The sequence below is a fragment of the Hyperolius riggenbachi genome, chromosome 7, assembly GCF_040937935.1.
Source record: "Hyperolius riggenbachi isolate aHypRig1 chromosome 7, aHypRig1.pri, whole genome shotgun sequence".
NCBI lineage: Eukaryota > Metazoa > Chordata > Amphibia > Anura > Hyperoliidae > Hyperolius > Hyperolius riggenbachi.
The window spans coordinates 292582267-292597077 of NC_090652.1; the positions used below are offsets into that span (position 1 = coordinate 292582267).

Below are 14811 nucleotides of genomic sequence, written 5' to 3' on the forward strand. Positions count from 1 at the left end.
ATTACATCTCCATCTCTGGGTCAGGTTCCCAGCAAGCAGCACTGGGGATCCGGCTGCCTGAGCCCCCAGACGCGCCCCACCCTCTCCCATGCAAAAACGCCTGGTCTTTGAGGGGGGTTTGGCAGCCGGTCCCCGATAGGTTAAACAAATCTCAGCACCCACTGCTTTGTATAGTTTCCTTGCAACTGTCTTCAAAGAGGACCTGTAGTGACATATAGTAAAATGCAGTTAATTGTTCAGGAGACCCTCTTATACATTAAAGGAGTTGTCAGGGAAATTTGAATAAAATAAACGCTACTTACCGGGGGCTTCCTCCAGCCTGCGCAGTCCGATCCGGCCCACGTGGCGGTGATTGACAGCGCCGATCGCGCAGGCGCAGTACAGAGCGACCTCCAGGTCACTCTGACGTCATCGCCGGGGAGCGGGTCGGAGCTCCGGCAAACTGCTGCGGGCAGAGCTGCAGCGAGGGAGGTCCTGGGAGCTTGGGGCTGGAGGAAGCCCCCAGTAAGTAGCGTTTATTTTATTCAAATTTCCCTGACAACTCCTTTAAATACCCTGGTTTCAGCATCAGATTTACTTCCTATAGCTATACTGTATATTTTAGAGAATATCTTTGAACGGAGGCGCCAAGATAGAATAAAAACATCTAAAAACCGTTTAAATGGGGGGAAGCGGTGGACTTACCTCCCTCAAGGTAAAACAGACAGGAATCCGTTATTTATATCACAAATAACATTTTTTAAACACAAACTCATTTTTGCAACGCGTTTCGCGGGTACACTCCCACTTCCTCAGGCAATAAACGGAGAAAACTCCAAAATGTCTATAACGTGGCCTACCGCGATCCAGTGCAGGTGCAGTAGCGGCTTTCCAATCGAGCTCAGGCAGAAATCGCAGTGCCCAATCTGGTCCGCTGTACTGTGCAGGCATGAATCATCTGAGCAGCAGAGCAGACCTGATTGGGCTGGGCTATTTGCGCCTGAGCTCGATTGCAAAGCCGTTACTGCACCTGCACTGGATCACGGTAGGTAAATATTTAAAGGGACACTACAGCGAAAAACTGTAAAATTTTAAATATGTGCAAACATATTCAAATAAGTATATTTTTTCCAGAGTAAAATGAGCCATAAATTACTTTTCTCCTATGCTGCTGTCACTTACCGTAGGTAGTAGAAATCTGACAGAAGCGACAGGTTTTGGACTAGTCCATCTCTTTATAGGGGATTCTCAGGGATATATTTCTTTGCAAAAGCACTTAGTGAATGGCAGTTGCTCTGTCCAACTGCCAAAAAACTGTGTAGCGAGGAGGGAAGCTGGTCAGCATCATTGTTTAAATCCTTTTTTGGGAATATCTTTATAAAGAATAAAAGCCTTGCTGAGAATCCCCTATGGAGAGATGGACTAGTCCAAAGCCTGTCAGATTTCTACCGCCTACTGTAAGTGACAGCATTATAGGAGAAAAGTCATTTACGGCTCATTTTACTCAGAAAAAAATGTACTTCTTATTTGTATATGTTTGCACATATTTTAAATTTTACAGTTTTTCACTGTAGTGCCCCTTTAACTCTCCGCTGTTCAGGGGCTTCTAGCGCTGGATCCCGGAGGGTGAAGAGGATGGGGAAGCCACTTTAGGATCTAGAGGCCTTCCCCTCCTGAGGTAAGTGTCCCCCAGGGGTTGGGGGGGGGGGGGGGTTTGTTACAGATTTTCTGTAAGTGATTGGTGCACGAGCACCCGAGACTGCTGAACACATCACCCCCACACCCGGCAGCTACTTCCTCCTGCGGATCCTGTTCCCCTGCCTAAGGCGGGTGGCTTCAAGTCTAATCTGTCAGGAGGGAGATTTGCATTAGTATCTTTCCCTGGGTCCTGTGTCTGCTATCTCTACACACTTCCTAATCTATTCTCTCTCCTGGGACCTCTTCATCAGGACAGGCAATACCCTGTCACTCTGACCTTTACCCTCACCATCCTGTCCTGCAGCTGTGCTCATTGTCACCGCCTGGGTTAAGGTGTTGATGGTGAAGTGAGTTAAAAGTGGAACCTGTCACATATACACAGTCTAGGCAACTGTCATATATACAGTATACAGTCCAGGCAACCCATATCTGTAAAGGTACAATTGACCATTTTTTTTGTATTTGACTCTAGAGAGGATGAGATGTGTGACCGAAGTGTTTTTCTCATGTAAATTCAATCAGTAAAACACACTAAAATCAATCTTACAGCAAACCTGAACGGAAAAATAAAAGTAAAAATAAACATACACACATCATACTTACCTCCCATGTAGTCTACTCATCCATCTCTTTCTCCTCTCCTGTGTCCTATTTGTCCACTGTGATCAATAGAATTCTCCATCCTCCATTTTGAAAACAGTGAAGACCCCATAACAGCTTCCGAGTCAGCACACTATTAAACTGTAATATCGCCCACTTGAGCCATGGGGAAACATGGATATTACCTTGCTCATCAGTTGTCCTTTCAGCTATAATTGACAACAACTAACCTCCCTGGCGTTCTATTAAGATCGCCAGGGCGGCTGCGGGAGGTTTTTTTTTAAATAAAAAAAAAACTTTCATGCAGCCAACTGAAAGTTGGCTGCATGAAAGCCCACTAGAGGGCGCTCCGGAAGCGTCATTCTGATCGCCTCCGGTGACCAGAATAAACAAGGAAGGCCGCAATAAGCAGCCTTCCTTGTTTTGCTTACATCGTCGCCATAGCGACGAGCGGAGTGACGTCAGCTGACGTCAGCCGCGTCCGATCCAGCCCTTAGCGCTGGCCGGAACTTTTGTTCCGGCTGCGCAGGGCTCGGGCGGCTGGGGGGGACCCTCTTTCGCCGCTGCTCGCGGCGGATCGCCGCAGAGCGGCGGCGATCAGGCAGCACACGCGGCTGGCAAAGTGCCGGCTGCGTGTGCTGCTTTTTATTTCGCAAAAATCGGCCCAGCAGGGCCTGAGCGGCGACCTCCGGCGGTGATGGACGTATATATATTCGTCCATACCGCTGAGTAGGCTAATCTATAATTGACAGAAACTGATATATTTCAGTTCTGACAAAATCTTGTCAGAAATGGAAGGAATCACTGTAAGAAGAAAATGGTGAGCTTCTGAGAAGAACTTATGACGAGGTAAGTATGTAATGACAAGGTGGATACAGAACCAGAACTTCCATAGGGGCAAACTGGACAATTGCTCCAGGGCCTGGAGCCAACTGGGGAGGTGGGTCTATTGGAGGGCCCCCCAGGTTAATTGTAACTACAACCAACCCTGCGTGGATGGTGAAATAACTATATTCGATTGATTCTACTGGGGGTTCCATCGCATTTATTGTTCCAAATTATTGCACGCCGTTACCGCTGCGCACCCGATTGACGTCGACCCGAGATTTCTCAGCATGTCTGATTGATAAATTCAACCAATCTTATCCCGAAATAAGTCGAATCGTCAAACGGAGATGTTTGTGGCAGCACTGATTTTCATCTGATTCGATAATAAGTATCAAATCAGATGGTCGATTGGACGCCAAGTCCCCTTATGTATGGCCACCTTAAGGGTCTTATTTGTTTAGGACGGCTAGTGGACGAGAAGGGCACCGCCATAGACTTTAATGCAAGTATCGTTAATACGGAGAAAAAAGCAGAAGAAAGGGCGCCCAATAAATAACGTTAACAACATTAGAACATTACAGTTTTTGGAGTAAGTTATCATTTTAGAAGCTTGCAACGTTATAGTTTTTGTCATATTTCATTTGTATGTACAGATTTTATGTTATCAAAGATATCGTTTCTATGTGTAAAAGGGTGATTCTGCAGAGGAGTGGATTAGGGTTAGGCACCACCAGGGGGAGTGGTTAGGGTTAAGCACCACCCAGGCAACGGTTAGTTTTAGGCAACACTGGGGGGGGGGTTTAGGGTTGGGCACCACCGAGGGGTGGTTAGGGTTAGGCACCACCAAGGGAGTGGTTAGTTATAAGCACCACCAGGGGAGGGTTCTGTGTGAGAGTAGGGTTGGGTTAAGTTGTATTCTTGAATTACGTGACAATTTTTAACGTTAAAGGGACACTTAAGTCAAATAAAAAAAATGAGTTTTACTCACCTAGGGCTTCCAATAGCCCCCTGCAGCTGTCCGGTGCCCTCGCTGTCTCCCTCCGATCCTCCTGGCCCCACCAGCAGCCACTTCCTGTTTCGTTGACAGGAGCTGACAGGCTGGGGACGCGAGTGATTCTTCGCATTCCCAGACACATTAGCACCCTCTATGCTGCTATATGGTATATGATATATGCTATAGCAGCATAGATGGCGCTATTGTGGCCAGGAACGCGAAGAATCACTCGCGTCCCCAGCCTGTCAGCTCCTGTCACCGAAACAGGAAGTGGCTGCCGGCGGGGCCAGGAGGATCGGAGGGAGACGGCGAGGGCACCGGACAGCTGCAGCGGGCTATTGGAAGCCCCAGGTGAGTAAAACTCATTTTTTTTTTGTTTGACTTAAGTGTCCCTTTAAGGAGAAACCGTATTTAAGAATTGAACTTCATCCCATTCAGTAGCTGATACCCTCTTTCCCATGGGAAGTCTTTATCTTTTTTCAAACGGATCATCAGGGGGCTCTGTATGGCTAATATTGTGGTGAAACCCCTCCCACAGTGTGATGTCAGGACCATGGTGCTGATATCACACTGTGGGAGCCTTGTTGCATTGTGGGAAATAACAGCGGTTTACAAATGCCAAAAAAGCAAGCAGCATCTCCTTCCAGTGACATCACTTGCCAGCAGTAAAAAAAGTTACCATGTGATAAATGTCAGAATTTAAATCAGGGAGAGGAAATATTTTGCAATGGGGATACACTGACTAAATCATTTATACATAATTATTGTAAAAATGAAGCACTTTTTTTATTACATTATTTTCACTGGAGTTCCTCTTTAATATCTTCTCGTTATTATCTCCCATCTGTTTTTAAAACTTTATCGTTAACCAAGTCTGACAACGATGTTTCTCGTTATTAAGAGTTCGTTATCCAGCCGGGCCCTTTTTTCATGCACACAGGGGAAAGACAAGGGAAAAAGAACATGAAACTCATTGCACCCTAAAAAGGTCATAACAATTAACTCCTATAAAAGAACAATCATTTTCTTATCACACCTAAAAGGTTATTAAAATTCCAGCAGAATAGCCGTCATAACTCAAAGGACTGTAGCTGTGAATACAGACAGTGCCAACGCTTAGTATAGATGCATTATACACTTAGGTGCAATAGCAAGCAAAGCAAGTTGTTTGTTCATAAGCCTTTAAAAGGCTTTAGAAGCTATTACTTGTTTTGCTGGCAATGGCACCTAAGTGTATAATGTATCTATCTATACTAAGTGTAACCACTGTCTGTATTCACCTCCACACTTCTCTGAATCATGATGGCTATTGTGTTGGAATTTTAATAATGCTTCATTGTTTTTAAAGGAGCCATTTGCGATTATGACCTTAATACTCAATAGATCAAACAAACACACAAAACACTTATTTGGCTCTTATTCAATTCACTCCTGAGATTTCTCCTAGGAGATAATTTTTCATCTTCTCTTTAATGAAAACTTGTAACTAAAAAAAGTTCCCCTGGGGGGTAGTCACCTCGGGTGGGGGTTGCCTCCGGATCCTATCGAGGCTTCCCCTGTCCTCCTGTGTCCCACGGCGGTCTCGCTGTGCCCCTCCGAATAGCGGGGATGTAAATATTTACCTTCCCTGCTCCAACGCAGGCGCAGTATCGGCTCTCCGCTCGGAGATAAGTGGAAATAGCCGATCGCTGTCGATCCGCTCTACTGCACAGGTGCAAGTCTCCTGTGCCTGCGTAGTAGAGCGGACCCGACAGAGATCGGCTATTTCCGTCTACCTCCGTGCTGAGAGCCACAACAGCGCCCCCGCTGGAGCCGGGAAGGTAAATATATCAATATATTGACAGGCTTGACACTTCGGGGGAGCCATCGCTGGACTGCCTGCAGCTACAGGGATGGGGGAAGCCTCATTGGGACCCTGAGGCATCCCCCTCCCGAAGCGAATACCCCCAGGGGAAATTTTTTGTTGAATAGTCTTTAGTTATTTTATTTAAAATAACTTTTCAGCATTTTGCATTTGAAAAAAGTGCCAAAAAGTACAGGAAACTGCTCTTTAAAAATTATTTTGAGTACCATATTTTTCGGATGTGATAGGCCACTGCTACTCAGCGAGTGCAGTGATTGGCCCCAATGACGGAGCTGTGGTCCTGCCTGCAAGACCACCAGTAAAAGGTGTTTAAGTATTTTAAGTTACCGGATCTTCACCATAGTGCACTGAATCCGCACTGAGGAACAATGCACAGCTCCTATTGCTGGTAGACAGAGGAGGACGCAGAGGGACAGAGGAGGAAGCAGGGGGACAGAGGAGGAAGAAGGGAGAAAGAGGAGGACATGGGGACAGAGGAGGACATGGGGACAGAGGAGGACGCAGGGGGACAGAGAAGGAAGCAGGGGAACAGAGTAGGATGCAGGGGGACAGAGGAGGACATGGGGACAGAGGAGGACGCAGGGGGACAGAGAAGGAAGCAGGGGGACAGAGGAGGATGCAGGGGGACAGAGGAGGAAGCAGGGTGACAGAGGAGGAAGCAGGGGGACAGAGGAGGAAGAAGGGAGACAGAGGAGGATGCAGGGGACAGAGGAGGACACGGGGACAGAGGACGACACAGAAGTACATGGGGACAGAGGAGGACGCAGGGGGACAGAGAAGGAAGCAGAAGGACAGAGGAGGATGCAGGGGGACAGAGGAGGATGCAGGGGGACAGAGGAGGAAGCAGGGGGACAGAGGAGGAAACGGGGACAGAGGAGGATGCAGGGGGACAGAGGAGGACACAGAAGTACATGGGGACTGAGGGGGGCATAGCAGGACGCAGGGAGTTGGGGCAATTGCATGGGCGCTGCTACACTGCGGCACACTGGAGCACTGGCTCCCCCTCGGAATCACTGTGCCCTCCCCCAACCAGTAGCATACAGTTAACTGTTTCCAGGCTCCAGCAGCCTTCAGTGAACAGTAAAGGGTCTGTAAAAAAACTCTCCATCCTGATTCAAAAATTCCTGTCTGTAAAATATAGGCTCTAGTCTCCAGCAATGCTTACCTACTAAGATAAGGAATTACACATGCAGTGTTTCCCTCCTACCTCTTCCCACTCCCCTTGCTTGTAGAGTCTTGAGACACAGGTTGGGGGCTGGAGTGATTTGTCTGTGATCTGTCTACTCAGGAACATCTTGCTAGTAAGTAAGTATTAAAGCATGCCAGAAAATTAGCCAAGTACTGTACATCTGCAGGTAACTTTTTTTTTCCACAATAGCACCATCATTTGGACTATCTGCTCTGCTCAAAAGCCTCTGAGTTCTGTTTGTGAGGTTTACATTTGGTTCCTATCATTGCAGAACTAGTAAGCCTTAATTTTATCACCTAAGTTAGGCAAAAAATATCTAAAGCTCGTCATGAAAATATTGATTTTGATCACCCAAATGGGCCCCACCAGCCAGCCAGGTTGCCCCCTTAGTGCCCCTCCAAAAATAAGAAGCTGGAGCCGCCACTGCCCCTTTGCCTCTATGGTAGCTCCAGCCCTAACGAAAGGTAATAGCACTACATGTGTCAATAATAATAATAAATGAGAAAGTATTAGTAGGACAGAAGGATCTGTCCCCCCCCCCCCCCCCCCCCCCCCCCCCCGAGCCGTGCTGGTGCTTCTCATGTATTCTGTGTCAGAAGCGGAAGCAGATTCTTGACAGGTTATATTTAGCCAAGTAAACAGCGGTGCTATAGAAAAGGTTTTAGGTTAGGCTCTAATGTATTCTCCTGAGCCTATTTACCGCTTGGAGGAAGGGATGGACGCCTGTCCTCTGGAGCAGAACCTCCTCCCGCTATCCAGGGCTTTCACACATGGCCGCATCTGCAAACAGGAGCAGCGCAAGTGTCAGCCTTGTCCATTATGGACATCCGCGCTGCCAAAGATGTGTTACATAACCGCCGCCTCTGCTTCCGTCCTGATATGTTTCCGAAGAGGGACCTGACCATCAGACAGCACAGCCACTGCGAATGTAAGGCCCGGTACACACCGTGCAATTTCCCATCAGATCGACAGTTCGATCGATAATTTCTGACAGGTCCGATCAACTCCCGATTGAGAACAGGATTGATCTTCCGATCATAGTTACATAGTTATTTGGGTTGAAAAAAGACATACGTCCATCGAGTTCAACCAGAGAACAAAGTACAACTCCAGCCTGCTCTCTCACATATCCCTGTTGATCCAGAGGAAGGCGAAAAACCCTTACAAGGCATGATCCAATTAGCCCCTAAAGGGAAAAATTCCTTCCCGACTCCAGATGGCAATCAGATAAAATCCCTGGATCAACATCATTGGGTATTACCTAGTAATTGTAGCCATGGATGTCTTTCAACGCAAGGAAAGCATCTAAGCCCCCTTTAAATGCAGGTATAGAATTTGCCATAACTACTTCCTGTGGCAATGCATTCCACGTCTTAATCACTCTTACTGTAAAGAACCCTTGCCTAAATAAATGGCTAAAACGTTTTTCCTCCATGTGCAGATCATGTCCTCTAGTCCTTTGAGAAGGCCTAGGGACAAAAAGCTCATCCGCCAAGCTTTTATATTGCCCTCTGATGTATTTATACATGTTAATTAGATCCCCTCTAAGGCGTATTTTTTGTAGACTAAATAAACCTAGTTTATCTAACCTTGGTAAGTGAGACCTTCCATCCCTCGCATCAATTTTGTTGCTCGTCTCTGCACTTGCTCCAAAACTGCAATATCTTTCCTGTAATGTGGTGCCCAGAACTGAATTCCATATTCCAGATGTGGCCTTACTAGAGAGTTAAACAGGGGCAATATTATGCTAGCATCTCGAATTTTTATTTCCCTTTTAATGCATCCCCAAATTTTATTAGCTTTAGCTGCAGCAGCTTGGCATTGAGTACGATTATTTAAAGGATACCCGAACTGACATGTGACATAATGAGATAGACATGTGTATGTACAGTGCCTAGCACACAAATAACTATGCTGTGTTCATTTTTTTTCTTTCTCTGCCTGAAAGAGTTAAATATCAGGTATGTAAGTGTCTGACTCAGTCCTGACTCCGACAGGAAGAGACTACAGTGTGACCCTCACTGATAAGAAATTCCAACTATAAAACACTTTCCTAGCTGAAAATGGCTTCTGAGAGCAAGAAAGAGATAAAAAGGAGAATTTCTTATCAGTGAGGGTCACACTGTAGTCACTTCCTGTCTGAGTCAGGACTGAGTCAGCCACTTACATACCTGATATTTAACTCCTTCAGGCAGAGAAAGAAAAAAAGGAACACAGCATAGCTATTTGTGTGCTAAGCACTGTACATACACATGTCTATCTCATTATGTCACATGTCAGTTCGGGTATCCTTTAACTTGTTGTCGATGAGAACTCCAAAGTCCTTCTCCAAGTTTGATGTCCCCAACTGTATCCCATTTATTTTGTATGGTGCTAGATCATTGGTAAGACCAAAATGCATGACTTTACATTTGTCAACATTGAACTTCATCTGCCATTTATGTGCCCTTATAGCCATCCTATCCAGATCCTGTTGCAATATGTCGCTATCTTCCTGAGAGTTGATGATTCTGCACAATTTTGTATCATCTGCAAAAATAGCAACATTGCTCACTACTGCATCTACTAGGTCATTAATAAATAAATTGAAGAGCACTGGACCCAGTACAGACCCCTGTGGGACCCCACTGCTAACAGTCTCCCATTTTGAGTATGATCCATTGACCACAACTCTTTGTTTTCTGTCCATTAGCCAGTTCCCTATCCATGCACACAAACTCTTCCCCAGTCCTTGCATCCTCAACTTTTGCACCAGACTTTTGTGGGAAACAGTGTCGAAGGCCTTTGCAAAGTCCAAGTATATCACATCTACAGCATTCCCAATATCCATATTAGCATTCACTACCTCATAAAAGCTGAGCATGTTAGTGAAACAGGACCTGTCTTTAGTAAACCCATGTTGATGCTGAGAAATAAGATTATTTTCTACTATGAAGGCATGTATAGTCTCTTAGTAACCCTTCAAATAGTTTGCATACAACTGATGTTAAGCTTACAGGTCTATAATTTCCTGGATCTGATTTTTTGACCTTCTTAAATAATGGAAAAACGTGGGCTGTACGCCAATCCACTGGGACTCTGCCAGTTGAAAGAGAGTCACAAAAGATAAGATAAAGGGACTTAGCTATAACTGAACTTAATTCCCTTAGGACCTGATCACTACTGCACAAAATCGTTCCTGCTATTCATCAGGAGATAAACGGAGCAGTCATGAATTACTGATTGGACACATTAGTTTTGATGGGAAATTGCATGGTGTGTACCGGGCCTGAAGGTGCGTACACACCTTTGATGGATGTTGCCCATCAGGGATCAGGACCTGTGTAGCTAACGACACACACTGTTGCTATGTGTGTGTGTGTGTGTGGGGGGGGGGAGGGATGCGAGCATGACGTCGCAGGAAGGGGAGCGGCACTAACAATAGACTCAGTGGGGGATTGGCATCGCTGAGGGTGAGTAGATTCGTCCGGCAGATCGCTCCTGGGTTGGGCGGCATTGTGGGTTGCTGAATGACGTACACACTGCCTGGTTATTGACTGAAGCGATTGTTATTTGCCGCCTCAGCCGACGTAATACGCTCAGCCAGTCAAGGGATATAGTTACATAGTTATTTTGGTTGAAAAAAGACATACGTCCATCGAGTTCAACCAGTACAAAGTACAACTCCAGCCCGTTCCCCCCATACCCCTGTTGATCCAGAGGAAGGCAAAAAAAACCCCACAAGGTATGGTCCAATTAGCCCCAAAAGGGAAAAATTCCTTCCTGACTCCAGATGGCAATCAGATAAAATCCCTGGATCAACATCATTAGGCATTACCTAGTAATTGTAGCCATGGATGTCTTTCAACGCAAGGAAAGCATCTAAGCCCCCTTTAAATGCAGGTATAGAGTTTGCCATAACGACTTCCTGTGGCAATGCATTCCACATCTTAATCACTCTTACTGTAAAGAACCCTTTCCTAAATAAATGGCTAAAACGTTTTTCCTCCATGCGCAGATCATGTCCTCTAGTCCTTTGAGAAGGCCTAGGGACAAAAAGCTCATCCGCCAAGCTATTATATTGCCCTCTGATGTATTTATACATGTTAATTAGATCTCCTCTAAGGCGTCTTTTCTCTAGACTAAATAAACCCAGTTTATGTAACCTTTCTTGGTAAGTGAGACCTTCCATCCCACGTATCAATGTTGTTGCTCGTCTCTGCACCTGCTCTAAAACTGCAATATCTTTTTTGTAATGTGGTGCCCAGAACTGAATTCCATATTCCAGATGTGGCCTTACTAGAGAGTCAAACAGAGGCAATATTATGCTAGCATCTCGAGTTTTTATTTCCCTTTTAATGCATCCCAAAATTTTGTTCACTTTAGCTGCAGCGGCTTGGCATTGAGTAGGATTATGTAACTTGTTGTCGATGAGTACTCCTAAGTCCTTCTCCAAGTTTGATGTCCCCAACTGTATCCCATTTATTTTGTATGGTGCTAGACCATTGGTACGACCAAAATGCATGACTTTACATTTGTCAACATTGAACTTCATCTGCCATGTATGTGCCCTTATAGCCATCCTATCCAGATCCTGTTGCAATATGACACTATCTTCCTGAGAGTTGATGATTCTGCACAATTTTGTATTATCTGCAAAAATAGCAACATTGCTCACTACTGCATCTACTAGGTCATTAATAAATAAATTGAAGAGCACTGGACCCAGTACAGACCCCTGTGGGACCCCACTGCTAACAGTCTCCCATTTTGAGTACGATCCATTGACCACAACTCTTTGTTTTCTGTCCATTAGCCAGTTCTCTATCCATGCACACAAACTCTTCCCCAGTCCTTGCATCCTCAACTTTTGCACCAGACTTCTGTGGGGAACAGTGTCGAAGGCCTTTGCAAAGTCCATGTATATCACATCTACAGCATTCCCAATATCCATATTAGCATTCACTACCTCATAAAAGCTGAGCATGTTAGTGAAACAGGACCTGTCTTTAGTAAACCCATGTTGATGCTGAGAAATAAGATTATTTTCTACTATGAAGTCATGTATAGTATCTCTTAGTAACCCCTCAAATAGTTTGCATACAACTGATGTTAAGCTTACAGGTCTATAATTTCTTGGATCGGATTTTTTTGCCCTTCTTAAATAATGGGAAAACGTGGGCTGTACGCCAATCCACTGGGACTCTGCCAGTTGCAAGAGAGTCACAAAAGATACGATAAAGGGACTTAGCTATAACTGAACTTAATTCCCTTAGGACCCGAGGATGCATGCCATCCGGGCCAGGTGCCTTGTCTATTTTTAATTTATTTAGTCTTGCCTTTACTTCTTCCTGCGTTAAGTATTTCATATTACAGTTAGAAGATTGAGACTCTTCTGCCCCTGTAATTTGCAACAGTGCTGTTTCCTTTGTGAAGACAGAAGCAAAGAAAGCATTTAAAGAGGAACTGTAACGACAAAACGTCCCCTGGGGGGTACTCGCCTCGGGTGGGGGAAGCCTCCGGATCCTAATGAGGCTTCCCACACCGTCCTCCATCAGTCAGGGGTCTCGCTGCAGACCTCCGTGCAGCGGCGACGTAATATTTACCTTCCTGGCTCCTGCGCAGGCGCTCTGACGGCTGTCGGCTCCGAAGTAGGCGGAAATACCCGATCGCCGTCGGGTCTGCTCTACTGCGCAGGCGCAAGTTTCCTGCGCCTGCGCAGTAGAGCGGACCCGATGGAGAGCGGGTATTTCCGTCTATTTCCGTGCCGAAAGCCGCCACAGCGCCCCCGCTGGAGCCAGCAAAGGTAAATATTGAAGCTACAGTCGGCTCTGTCGCCGGCTGTTCGGAGGGCTGCAGCGAGACCCCCGTGGGACAGAGGACGGCGTGGGAAGCCTCATTAGGATCCGGAGGCTTCCCCCACCTGAGGTGAGTACCCCCCAGGGGAGGTTTTTGTTGTTACAGAGTCTCTTTAATAACTCTGCCTTACCTTGGTCATCCACCATTGAGTTCCCACCCTCATCCTTTAGGAGTCCTATACAGTCAACCTTTCTTTTTTTAGAGTTGATGTACTTGTAAAACTTTTTTGGGTTAGATTTGATATCCCTAGCGATTTGATCTTCAGCTTCGATCTTTCCAGCCTAATTTCTTTTTTACAATTTTTATTGCACTCCTTATAATTGCTTAGTGCAGCCTCGGTCCCCTCCTGTTTTAGGACCTTATAGGCATTCCTTTTCCTCTTCATTTTATCCCTAACCTTTCTATTCATCCATAGAGGCCTTTTTTTATTCCTAGACATTTTGTTTCCATATGGGATATACATACTACAATATTGATTGAGTATAAGTTTAAAAGCTTGCCATTTCCCTTCAGTGTCTTCCCCTTGTAGTACATTATCCCAGTTCACCAAACTTAGTGCCTGCCTAATTTGATTGAACTTTGCTTTTCTAAAATTCATAGTTTTAGTGGTCCCGCTGCCCCGTGGCCTATCAGTCACCAGATCAAACGTTATCATGTTGTGATCACTATTTCCCAAATGTTCTTGAACCTGCACATTTGATACATTATCTGGTCTATTAGAAATGATCAGATCCAGTAACGCATTCCCCCTAGTTGGTTCCGTTACCATTTGAGTCAAGTAATTGTCCTGTAGTGCTGCCAGAAATCTGCTGCTTTTACCAGAATGGGTAGCCTCAATACCCCAGTCAATGTCTGAAAAGTTGAAGTCGCCCATAATTATGACCTCATTTTTACTTGCAGCTTTTTCAATCTGCTGTAGTAATCGCAGTTCTGCAGCTTCATTAATATGAGGTGGTCTGTACAGGGCCAGATTTGTACTTTTTACTGCCCTAGGCCGACTTTACCGTCTGTAGAGTTGTTATCTCTGTGTGCCCCAATGAAAATTCCCTTACTTTCCATCATTGGTTTCACAGACAATAGCTATTTTAGTAATGTGCATATAGATTATAAGTTATGTTTTCCTTAAGAACTTTTATGTTATGCTTGCCATTTCGTTAATGATGGACCCAGTTAGGCTGATGTGTACCTGCAGGATAGAGCTTCCAGGTCTTACTGGAATGACACAAGTCCAGGACAGAGAGTTCAAAGGTTAAAGCTGTCCTTGTAGATAGGAATGGCTGCATAGAACAGCTTCAATTGAGCCGCCCCTATATTTCTAGTTCCCTAGGCCATGGCCTATGTGGCCTTGCCAGAAATCCGGCCCTGGGTCTGTAGCATACCCCAATAAGCAATTGGCAACTTTTATTTCCACCATGAATATTTACCCAAATGGACTCCACATCTTCGCAATCTTCTTCCATCTCATCGCTGAGGACAGCTGTAAAAGAATTCTTAACAAAGAGACAAACCCCTCCACCTTTTTTTCCTGTTCTATCCCTCCTAAACACATTGTATCCTTTTAAATTAGCTATCCAGTCATGGCTTTCATCCATCCATGTCTCGGTTATTCCCACAATGTCATAGCCTTTGTCATTCAGAATGAACTCTATATGTTATGTTACAATAATCTGCCCAACATCGTACATAGACCAATCAATGAAGGGATATTTCTCTAGTTTTTTTTCTATTCTATCCAGAGCTTAATAGCTGGTGTAACCTGAGATCTCCACAGGGCAACGATGAGGACTTTTGCTGCATTAAAGCGCTGTGTAATATGTTGGC

General features: G+C 45.3%; 1 protein-coding gene across 2 annotated transcripts in view; it reads left to right on the top strand.

Annotated features, from left to right (window-relative positions):
- The first annotated feature begins 1328 nt into the window (after positions 1 to 1328).
- The window catches only part of TMEM198 (transmembrane protein 198), a 104780-nt gene continuing 91297 nt past the window's right edge, over positions 1329 to 14811 (top strand). The window contains exon 1 of one of the 2 annotated variants that reach the window (XM_068245949.1): positions 1329 to 1436. The gene's annotated coding sequence lies outside the window, so the exon portion shown is untranslated. Of the gene's footprint in view, positions 1437 to 1590; positions 1658 to 14811 lie in introns of those variants that run through there. The other variant, XM_068245948.1, reaches the window with a different exon arrangement.